The sequence below is a fragment of the Oreochromis niloticus genome, linkage group LG20, assembly GCF_001858045.2.
Source record: "Oreochromis niloticus isolate F11D_XX linkage group LG20, O_niloticus_UMD_NMBU, whole genome shotgun sequence".
Classification (NCBI taxonomy): domain Eukaryota; kingdom Metazoa; phylum Chordata; class Actinopteri; order Cichliformes; family Cichlidae; genus Oreochromis; species Oreochromis niloticus.
Genome location: NC_031984.2, coordinates 36,473,802 through 36,486,011, shown reverse-complemented (window position 1 = coordinate 36,486,011; position 12,210 = coordinate 36,473,802). Strand labels below are relative to the sequence as shown.

General features: G+C 47.4%; 1 protein-coding gene across 1 annotated transcript in view; it reads right to left on the bottom strand.

The window, feature by feature from the left end:
* LOC100695531 (voltage-gated potassium channel subunit beta-2) overlaps window positions 1–12,210 on the bottom strand; it is a 166,576-nt gene that overhangs the window by 14,833 nt on the left and 139,533 nt on the right. The window lies entirely within an intron of this gene.

Below are 12,210 nucleotides of genomic sequence, written 5' to 3'. Positions count from 1 at the left end.
GTCCGTCTTGTCTACCATGGATCTGGGGTTTGTAAGGTAGAGGGTTGGGAGTGAAGGTCTGAGTGGCTGCTTCCTTAGCCTAGCCAGTAATCCAGCCCTACAGCCTCACTTTTGCTTCCTCTCACTTTGCTGTCTGTGTCGCCTGTTTGATCTGACAACAATCCATGGAGATCCTGCAGGTCTCACTATCTTGTCCGGAAAGTTGTGTGTGCGATGAACATCGCTGGTGATTGTCATCTTCGTTTGGAAATCGATGTCTGATATCTCCAGACGACTGCACATTGTGTAGGCAGATGCCCGTACAATGTATGACAAGCACACTAGACATAGAAAAAGGCACAAAGAGGGAGAGCTGCTCTAAGCCGCTGCATCTGTCCGCGCCGCCATCTTGGTTATTCACCAAACGCCCATTTGGTGTTCAGGTGCCTGAACAGGCAGCATGTCACTCAGAATGGTAACTGGGTCATGCCTCCAATCCTCAGAATAAGTTTTCCTCAGATGTTCTCCCAGGTCTTTTATGGGCTTTTCGACAAATAGGCCCTCAACAAAGCTGTATGGGTTACTCTAGAAAAGGGTCCTTGTCCTTTCTTTCTTCCTACATTGTCATCTGAGGTGCTCTGCTCTTCGCAACTTAGTAAGCTGTTGCTTTATTTTGTCCTGCAAGGCAGTAAATCCTCCCTTTCTGTCTCATAAGCCCTCCTCCACTGTCTTCTCCACTGTCTTCTCTCTGTCTTCTTTTACTAACCTGTCAATTTCTCGCTGTCTCCTGGACTTTAACTGGTTTAACACTAGATTTACTAACCCTGTGCAAATTTGCGCAAATTTGAACCTAAAACCTCCTAGAATTACTGACTTTTTTGTTTTCTGATGCAAGTCCCAAGGTGTTATTCACCCCTGCTGATTCTCCTCCTGCTTTTGTTGTGCAAACCACCCACTGCACATTTGCATTTGTTCACTCAGAGTAGCTCAGATCCAAGGCAGAAGAAAAATCTGTGTTACAACCCTCAAAAATTCCTGCCGTATCTATACAAAATATCCCACCCATTGACTGACCTGCAAATATGAAAGACACACATTCACAATATATGGAAACACAAGTCTATTTAATTTATAAAAAATTGTGTGAAAACAGAATGAAAAGTTGCTAATACAATGACATGAGTGACATGTGTGATCTCTCCAGCTTTGCATGTTCTCTCCTCTGCCTGTTCATATAAAAATAGCAAAAATTAAAAAACATAAAAAATAAATTCTGTTCCTCAGTTCCCTCAGTTCAGTTCTTTTGTCACTCGGCAAAAGACGGCACTGTATGGGTAGAGGAGGACATTGGAATGCCCAGTGCAGTAGCAAATCGCTCGTGCTTCACTGCTCAAGCTGGACCCACTGAGTCTGTTAATGTTTGTCATTGCCATAGTACATATGATATTTATATAAACCCATTTAGAGTGAGGTTCATGTAAATTTACCATTCTCTATTTATTTATTTACTCCCATCAGGAAGTGTAAGGTCCATCAAGCCCGCAGAACACAGCAGGACTGGAATTTGTCAATTCATGAACTGATGGCATTCATTTCAATTCTGTTTGTAAAAGCAATCATGTGTCCCGTTGGTGCCATTGTGGATTGCTGGTCAGAAAGATTTCTGGTGTCAGGAATCAAAGAGACAATGCCCCGAGATAGATTCATTTCAATTATGCAACACCTTCAATTTGATGACAAGGACACACGGGCAGAACGGGTGAAAACAGACAAAACTGCGGCGATCTCCGACATCTGGACAAGCTTCAATGAGATCTGTGCTAAGAGTTTCAATCCAGGAAAACACATGACCATAGATGAACAGCTGTTCCCTACCAAGGTTTGTTGTCCATTCACACAGTATATTGCAACCAATCCAGAAAAATTTGGGATCAAGTTCTGGATGGCCACGGATTTGGAGACCAAATATGTCTCCAATGCATCTCCTTACTTGGGAAAGGACCCCTTGGGCTGAGAGGCTGGCAGAGAACGTGGTCATGAAACTGATGGAGCCGTTTTTGAATAATGGGAGAAATGTCACAACGGACAATTTCTTTACTTCACTGTCACTGTCGCACAGACTGCTGCAGCGCAAACAACGTTACTGGGCATGGTGAATAAAGTCCGGTGAGAACTTCCTCAACTTGCAAAAGACACTGCACAGGTGGTATTGTATGCTTCAGTGCTTGGAAGTGGCAGTGTCTAGTGCCAGGCAGTGCCAGGTGCAAGACAGCTGAAACGGGAATTGCAGCAGGTTTAACTGTGTCAGAAATTCGCCTGTGCCGAATGCAGGGATGATGGATACTGGGTCTGCAAACGCTGTAAAGTTTGAAACACTTTAAAATAAAACTTGTGTATCAATATATTTTGAATGTGTCTTTTGTATAGATACAGCAGGCATTTCTGAAGGTTGTAACACAGAGGGTTGGCCTGCCTTGGATCTGAGCTACTCAGAGTAAACAAATGTTGCACACACACACACAAACGCAAAAAATCTGTCTTTATTAGTCCCACAAGTGGAAAATCTGCATTGTCATTGCAGAAAAGTGGACAGTGCAAGACAAAAGCAGCAACAATATATATATATATATATAAAACACCCAGCACGCCCCTGCGGGCGGTTTATCCTTCAAGCTCAGGTCCTCTACCAGAGGCCTGGGAGCTTGAGGGTCTTGCGCAGTATCTTAGCTGTTCCCAGGACTGCGCTCTTCTGGACAGAGACGTCCGATGTTGTTCCCGGGATCTGCTGGAGCCACTCGCCTAGCTTGGGAGTCACCGCACCTAGTGCTCCGATTACCACGGGGACCACCGTTACCTTCACCCTCCACATCCTCTCGAGCTCTTCTCTGAGCCCTTGGTATTTCTCCAGCTTCTCGTGTTCCTTCTTCCTGATATTGCTGTCATTCGGAACCGCTACATCGATCACTACGGCCGTCTTCTTCTGTTTGTCTACCACCACTATGTCCGGTTGGTTAGCCACCACCATTTTGTCCGTCTGTATCTGGAAGTCCCACAGGATCTTAGCTCGGGCATTCTCCACCACCCTTGGGGGCGTCTCCAATTTTGACCTTGGGACTTCAAGGTTATACTCGGCACAGATGTTCCTGTACACTATGCCGGCCACTTGGTTATGGCGCTCCATGTATGCCCTGCCTGCTAGCATCTTGCACCCTGCTGTTATGTGCTGGATTGTCTCTGGGGCATCTTTACACAGCCTGCACCTGGGGTCTTGCCTGGTGTGATAGACCCCAGCCTCTATGGATCTTGTACTCAGAGCTTGTTCTTGTGCTGCCATGATTAGTGCCTCTGTGCTGTCTTTCAGTCCAGCTTTGTCCAGCCACTGGTAGGATTTCTGGATATCAGCCACCTCCTCTATCTGCCGGTGGTACATACCGTGCAGGGGCCTGTCCTTCCATGATGGTTCCTCGTCTTCCTCCTCTTTCTTGGGTTTCTGCTGCCTGAGGTATTCACTGAACACTCGGTCAGTTGGGGCCATCTTCCCAATGTATTCTTGGATGTTCGTTGTCTCATCCTGGACTGTGGTGCTGACACTCACCAGTCCCCGGCCCCCTTCCTTCCGCTTAGCTTACAGCCTCAGGGTGCTGGACTTGGGGTGAAACCCTCCATGCATGGTAAGGAGCTTTCTTGTCTTGATGTCAGTGGCTTTTAGCTCCTCCTTTGGCCAGCCTATTACCCCAGCAGGGTACCTGATCACGGGCAGGGCGTAGGTGTTGATGGCCCGGATCTTGTTCTTACCGTTCAGCTGACTCCTCAGGACTTGCCTGACCCTCTGCAGGTACTTGGTGGTTGCAGCCTTTGTAGCGGCCTCTTCATGGTTCCCATTCGCCTGTGGGATCCCCAGGTACTTGTAACTGTCCTCTATGTCTGCAATGTTGCCTTCTGGTAGTTCAATCCCCTCAGTTCTGACTACCTTCCCTCTCTTTGTTACCATCCGACTACACTTCTCCAGCCCGAACGACATTCCAATGTCATTGCTGTATAGCCTGGTAGTGTGGATCAGTGAATCGATGTCTCGTTCACTCTTGGCATACAGCTTGATGTCATCCATGTACAGGAGGTGGCTGACAACTGCTCCGTTCCGTAGTCGGTATCCGTAGCCAGTCTTGTTAATGATCTCACTGAGGGGGTTCAGGCCTATGCAGAACAGCAGTGGGGACAGAGCATCTCCTTGGTAGATCCCGCACTTGATGGTGACTTGTGCTATGGGTTTGGAGTTGGCCTCTAGTGTTGTCCGCCACATCCCCATTGAGTTGGCGATGAAGGCTCTTAGGGTCCTGTTGATCTTGTACAATTCTAGGCATTCCAGTATCCAGGTGTGGGGCATTGAGTCATAGGCCTTCTTGTAATCAATCCAGGCAGTGCACAGGTTGGTCAGTCGGGTCTTGCAGTCTCGGCTGACTGTTCTGTCTACCAGTAGCTGGTGTTTTGCACCTCTGGTATTCTTGCCAATCCCTTTCTGTGCCCCGCTCATGTATTGACCCATGTGCCTGTTCATCTTAGCCGATATGATGCCTGACACAAGTTTCCATGTAGTACTGAGGCAGGTAATTGGTCGGTAGTTGGATGGGACCGGTCCCTTCTTGGGGTCCTTGGGGATCAGGACCGTCCGACCTTCGGATAGCCATTCCGGGTGTCTCTCGTTAACTAGCAGCTGGTTCATTTGTGCTGCCAGATGCTCGTGGAGTGCAGTCAGCTTCTTCAGCCAGTAGGCGTGAACCATGTCGGGCCCTGGTGCTGTCCAACTCTTCATACTGGAGACCCTTCCTTGGATATCTGCCACTGTGATGGTTACTGGACCCTGTTCAGGGAGGTCGCTGTGGTCTGCCCTCAGATCCACTACCCACTGAGCATTGCCGTTATGGGTTGCGTCCTTCTCCCATATGCTCTTCCAGTATTGCTCCGTCTCCAGCATTGGTGGTGCTGTTCTCTTATTGTTCCCTTGCCACTGAGAGTACACCTTTGCTGGTTCTGTGGAGAACAGCTGGTTTATTCTCCTGCCTTCTATCTCTCTGGTGTACCTCCTCAAGCGGCTGGCCAAGGCTGTGAGTCTTTGCTTGGCAGTTTCCAAGGCCTCAGGAATGGACAGCTTGCTGTATTTCTTATGCACCTGCTTTGTCGCGCCTTTCTGCAACTCCGTTAGTTGGCTAACCTCCCACCGTGCTACTTTGATCTTGCCCTCTAGCCTCCTTCTCCATGGAGGGTATTGCCCCTTGTGGCTGTTCAACTTGTAGCCAAGCATCTCACGCCTTTGGAGCAGAGGATCGCAAGTTCGATCTCTGGGGCGTCTGTATCCAGTGAGGGTCCTAAGGCTAGACCCCCTATGCTAAAGTGAGCCTACCGCAGACATGAGCGAGACAGATAAATATGAAGGCATGCCGGCTCGGACGTCGCCCGGATCAACAAGGTCCGCGTCAGGTGTTGAGGAACCAGGGCACCCTGACGACAAGTGGGCTACTGGAACAAGAAGGCATCGGTGGGCAAGAGACGAAAACAGGGCGTTGTTGGAATGCTACTACACAAGTAACCCTGGCGGAAGGGGCTACATGAATAGGATGAGGGACCTATGGATTCTTCGATACCCAACATCCACAATGATGGCGAAACAACTAGTAGCTCAGTGTTCCAACATTTGAAAGAAGGGACTGCTCTCACAGCTACGGCAAGGAGGAGTCAGGACGCCAGGTCAGGGGGGAGATATCATCACCCCCACCCCAGATTGGGTACATAGCCCCAAGTACGATAGGAGAAGGATCGTTGAGTGCGAGAGGAACTGACCTGAAAGATAGGATCATGGCCAAGCTTGAAACCTGGATCCCCCGTAGCCGGTTACCAAGATTACGTGAAGTACCCTCAGAAGGTCTGCTAGATTATGTTAATGCAGCACTACGGACGATACCTACAACCACGATTACCGACACTAACAAGCTGATCTACAATACAGCAGCAGTGATCAGTGAGATGCTTGGCTATAAGTTGAACAGCCACAAGGGGCAGTACCCTCCATGGAGAAGGAGGCTAGAGGGCAAGATCAAAGTAGCACAGGGGGAGGTTAGCCAACTAACGGAGTTGCAGAAAGGTGCGACAAAGAAGGTGCATAAGAAATACAGCAAGCTGTCCATAACTGAGGCCTTGGAAACTGCCAAGCAAAGATTCACAGCCTTGGCCAGCCGCTTGAGGAGGTACACCAGAGAGATAGAAGGCAGGAGAATAAACCAGCTGTTCTCCACAGAACCAGCAAAGGTGTACTCTCAGTGGCAAGGGAACAATAAGAGAACAGCACCACCAAGGCTGGAGACGGAGCAATACTGGAAGAGCATATGGGAGAAGGACGCAACCCATAACGGCAATGCTCAGTGGCTAGTGGATCTGAGGGCAGACCATAGAGACCTCCCTGAACAGGGTCCAGTAACCATCACAGTGGCAGACATCCAAGGAAGGGTCTCCAGTATGAAGAGTTGGACAGCACCAGGGCCCGACATGGTTCACGCCTACTGGCTGAAGAAGCTGATTGCACTCCACGAGCGTCTGGCAGCACAAATGAACCAGCTGCTAGTTAACGAGAGACACCCGGAATGGCTAACCGAAGGTCGGACGGTCCTGATCCCCAAGGACCCCAAGACGGGACCGGTCCCATCCAACTACCGACCAATTACCTGCCTCAGTACTACATGGAAGCTCCTGTCAGGCATCATATCGGCTAAGATGAACAGGCACATGGGTCAATACATGAGTGGGGCACAGAAAGGGATGGGTAGGAATACCAGAGGTGCAAAACACCAGCTACTGGTAGACAGAACAGTCAGCCGAGACTGCAAGACCAGACTGACCAACCTGTGCACTGCCTGGATTGATTACAAGAAGGCCTATGACTCAATGCCCCACAGCTGGATACTGGAATGCCTAGAATTGTACAAGATCAACAGGACCCTAAGAGCCTTCATCAGGAACTCAATGGGGATGTGGCGTACAACACTAGAGGCCAACTCCAAACCCATAGCACAAGTCACCATCAAGTGCGGGATCTACCAAGGAGATGCTCTGTCCCCACTGCTGCTCTGCATAGGCCTGAACCCCCTCAGTGAGATCATTGACAAAACTGGCTACAGATATTGTCTACGGAACGGAGCAGTTGTCAGCCACCTCCTGTACATGGATGACATCAAGCTGTATGCCAAGAGTGAACGAGACATCGATTCACTGATCCACACTACCAGGCTATACAGCAATGACATCGGGATGTCATTCGGGCTGGAGAAGTGTAGTCGGATGATAACAAAGAGAGGGAAGGTAGTCAGAACTGAGGGGATCGAACTACCAGAAGGCAACATTGCAGACATAGAGGACAGTTACAAGTACCTGGGGATCCCACAGGCGAATGGGAACCATGAAGAGGCCGCTAGAAAAGCTGCAACCACCAAGTACCTGCAGAGGGTCAGGAAAGTCCTGAGGAGTCAGCTGAACGGTAAGAACAAGATCCAGGCCATCAACACCTACGCCCTGCCCGTGATCAGGTACCCTGCTGGGGTAATAGGCTGGCCAAAGGAGGAGCTAGAAGCCACTGACATCAAGACAAGAAAGCTCCTTACCATGCATGGAGGGTTTCACCCCAAGTCCAGCACCCTGAGGCTGTAAGCTAAGCGGAAGGAAGGGGGCCGGGGACTGGTGAGTGTCAGCACCACAGTCCAGGATGAGACAAGAAACATCCACGAATACATCACGAAGATGGCCCCAACTGACCGAGTGCTCAGTCAATACCCTCAGGCAGCAGAAACCCAAGAAAGAGGAGGGAGACGAGGAACCATCATGGAAGGACAGGCCCCTGCACGGTATGTACCACCGGCAGATAGAGGAGGTGGCTGATATCCAGAAATCCTACCAGTGGCTGGACAAAGCTGGACTGAAAGACAGCACAGAGGCACTAATCATGGCAGCACAAGAACAAGCTCTGAGTACAAGATCCATAGAGGCTGGGGTCTATCACACCAGGCAAGACCCCAGGTGCAGGCTGTGTAAAGATGCCCCAGAGACAATCCAGCACATAACAGCAGGGTGCAAGATGCTAGCAGGCAAGGCATACATGGAACGCCATAACCAAGTGGCCGGCATAGTGTACAGGAACATCTGTGCCGAGTATAACCTGGAAGTCCCGAGGTAAAAATGGGAGATGCCCCCAAGGGTGATGGAGAATGACCGAGCTAAGATCCTGTGGGACTTCCAGATACAGACGGACAAAATGGTGGTGGCTAACCAACCGGACATAGTGGTGATAGACAAACAGGAGAAGACGGCCATAGTGATCGATGTAGCGGTTCCGAATGACAGCAATATCAGGAAGAAGGAACACGAGAAGCTGGAGAAATACCAAGGGCTCAGAGAAGAGCTCGAGAGGATGTGGAGGGTGAAGGTAACGGTGGTCCCCGTGGTAATCGGAGCACTAGGTGCGGTGACTCCCAAGCTAGGCGAGTGGCTCCAGCAGATCCCGGGAACAACATCGGACATCTCTATCCAGAAGAGCGCAGTCCTGGGAACAGCTAAGATACTGCGCAGGACCCTCAAGCTCCCAGGCCTCTGGTAGAGGACCCGAGCTTGAAGGATAAACCGCCCGCAGGGGCGAGATGGGTGGGGTTTTTTTTGTTTTTTTTATATAAATAAATGTATGTGTGTATGTATGTATGTGTGTATGTATGTATGTATAAATAGACTGTATGTATATTATTTACAGAGTGGATATATAATTATGTGTACAATGGACAGGCACGCAATGTAGTGACAGGGATTGACAAGAAGTAATATTGCGTATGAGAAATATTGCACATAGAAACTACCATGGTGTATTGTAGGCTGCAGGTACTTGTTGTAGATTCTTGAAATGATTGGAAGGAAAGACCTTCTGAATCTCCCCTGGTTGGGGTTTGGGGGAGGGTGTGTTTGTACAACAAAAGCAGGAGAACAATGGAGCTGAAGGCCTGTGAAAATCTCAGCAGGGTGCTAGGAGGTGTTAGGTTCAGGGAATTTACGCAAATTTGCACAGGGTTAGTAAATCTAGTAGTAGGAACTTGCCCCAGGGAAAAAAGGGTCAGTAATTCTAGTGTTAAAGGGCCTTTCTGCTGCCTCTGTGTCTTGTTTTTTACCCCCAACTTCTCGGCACCATAGCTGTAGATGATGGTTCCCATGTTCTCCAACTACCTTTAAACGGGACCCTTTTGCCTATCTAGTATAAGAAACAGTTCTCAGTCAATCGTTTTCCACTCTCTATTCTCACTGGATCTGTGCTACAGAATCTGAGTTTTCCTACCTTCGATCTTCCTTACTGTTGCTGGTAGCGGCTAGCTGGACTCGATGTTGGAAGATTCTGCCAGCTGTTTCTAGATGGGCTCTGGGATGGAACATGGTATTGACTGTGGCTGGATTAAATCTATACAGAAATGTGTTGCTACCTTTTGGTGGCTAAACTCCATGCTAGAGGCTTACAATACCAATTGTGGTGTTCCACAGGGTTCGGTGTTAGGACCAATTCTGTTTACATTATACATGCGTCCCTTAGGCAGCATCATTAGAAAACATAGCATAAATTTTCACTGCTATGCAGATGACACGCAGCTCTATCTATCCATGAAGCCAGGTAACACGCACCAATTAGTTAAACTGCAGGAATGTCTTAAAGACATAAAGACCTGGATGGCCGCTAACTTTCTCCTTCTTAATTCAGATAAAACTGAGGTTATTGTACTCGGCCCTGAAAATCTTAGGAATATGGTATCTAACCAGATTCTTACTCTGGATGGCATTACCTTGGCCTCCAGTAACGCTGTGAGTAACCTTGGAGTCCTTCAATGCACATATTAAACAAATATGTAAGACTGCTTCCTTCCATTTGTGGAACATCTCTAAAGTTAGAAATATCCTGTCTCTTAGTGACGCTGAAAAACTAGTTCATGCATTTATTACTTCCAGGCTGGACTATTGTAATTCATTATTATGAGGATGTCCTAAAAACTCGCTGAAAAGCCTTCAGCTAATCCAAAATGCTGCAGCAAGAGTACTGACAGGGACTAGAAAGAGAGAGCATATTTCTCCTGTTTTGGCTTCCTTTCATTGGCTTCCTGTTAAATCCAGAATTGAATTCAAAATCCTGCTCCTCACATACAAAGTCTTAAATAATCAGGCCCCATCTTATCTTAATGACCTCGTAGTACCATATCACCCTATTAGAGCACTTCGCTCTCACACTGTAGGCCTACTTGTTGTTCCTAGAGTATTTAAAAGTAGAATGGGAGGGAGGGCCTTCAGTTTTCAGGCCCCTCTTCTGTGGAACCAGCTTCCAGTTTGGATTCGGGAGACAGACACTATCTCTACTTTCAAGATTAGGTTTAAAACTTTCCTTTTTATTAAAGCATATAGTTAGGGCTGGACCAGGTGACCCTGAATCCTCCCTTAGTTATGCTGCAATAGACGTAGGCTGCTGGGGATTCCCATGATGCATTGAGTTTTTCCTTTCCAGTCACCTTTCTCACTCAGTATGTGTTAATAGACCTCTCTGCATTGAATCATATCTGTTATTAACCTCTGGCTCTCTTCCACAGCATGTCGTTCATCCTGTTTTCCTTCTCTCACCCCAAACGGTCGCAGCAGATGGCCGCCCCTCCCTGAGCCTGGTTCTGCCGGAGGTTTCTTCCTGTTAAAAGGGAGTTTTTCCTTCCCACTGTTGCCAAAGTGCTTGCTCATAGGGGGTCATATGATTGTTGGGTTTTTCTCTGTACCTATGAAGTGCCTTGAGGCGACTTTTGTTGTGATTTGGTGCTATATAAATAAAATTGAATTGAATTGAGTTGAAAATTGGTATTTTGTGTGGCTGGCTGGGCTCTTGACTGGAAACTGCTACTGGCTGCCTGTGACTGAGCTCCAATCTGGAGACTGTAGGAAGGTCTGTATGATGCTGAACTTCATTTGGGGTGCTGCAATGTAAAAAGTCCATAGCTGTTATCCTCCCAATCATCTCCTGAGACATTAACAGGGTCTGGCCAGTCTACATAGGTTCAGAATCTGGATCCACCTGGTCCACCACTCCTTCAGTTACACGAAGGAGACCAGAGACAATTACATAAAGGTTAATTATGGATTTCCACAGCATTCTGTGGTAGGACGATTTCTGTTTACATTGTGGTTCCCTTAGGCAGTATTATCGGAAGGCATTGCATACATTTTCATTACTGTGCAGCTCATATGCAGTTCTATTTGTCAATGAAGACATATAGTATTCACCAATAAAACTGAGTGTTTTAAAGATATAAAGACCTGGAGATCTGGATTACCTTTGATTTCTAGCTTCTAATGTCTAATAAAACTGAGGTTATTGTACTTGGTCCTTAAACCTTAGAAACAATGTTGTTGTAAAGATTCTTATTCTAATTACCCTTTTCCTCAATCTCCCTGACCTCACCAGACTTACCTTGTTTCCTGTTTTACTTTCTCATCACTGATTGGCTCAGTAGTTTGTCTCTTAATTGAACTCACCTGGCACACATTATATAAGGACTGCACTGAGTATCAGCTCACTATTTTCACTCCCACATGGGGTGGCAGCTGAAGTGAGTTTGATTTGTTCTTCTGAGTTTAAACCTTTATTCTGAAGTTAGCGACTTACAGTTCCACCTTGTTTTATCTTTCAGTTTAGCAGTCCAGTGAAGTGTGCCTTCCTTTAAGTTAAGTTATCACTGATTACAATCAAATAAACCCAGGTAGACCGCAACTAATTGATGGTTGTTTCTTTGCATTCTGACCGGATAAGGCCATGGTAATAACAACTTTAACCTTCCTTTGAACCTCATAATTAACATTGTGGTAAAACAGATATTTTTAAGATTAGGCTTTAAACTTTCCTTTTTGATAAAGCATATAGTTAGGGCTGGATCACATAAACTCTCCCTTATGCTGCAATAGGCTTAGGCTTCCCATGATGCACTGAATATTCTTCACTCACTTTTTTCATTCACTATGTGTTCATACACCACCATAATCATTAGTTATTATTAATCTTTTTCTCTCTTCCACACATCACCCCCAACTGCTCATGGTAGATGGCTGCTCCTCCCTGAACCTCTTTCCCACTTAGGGTCCATCTAGCTGTATTGCAATCCTGAGAGCCTGCACTCACCACACATCACAGAGCTA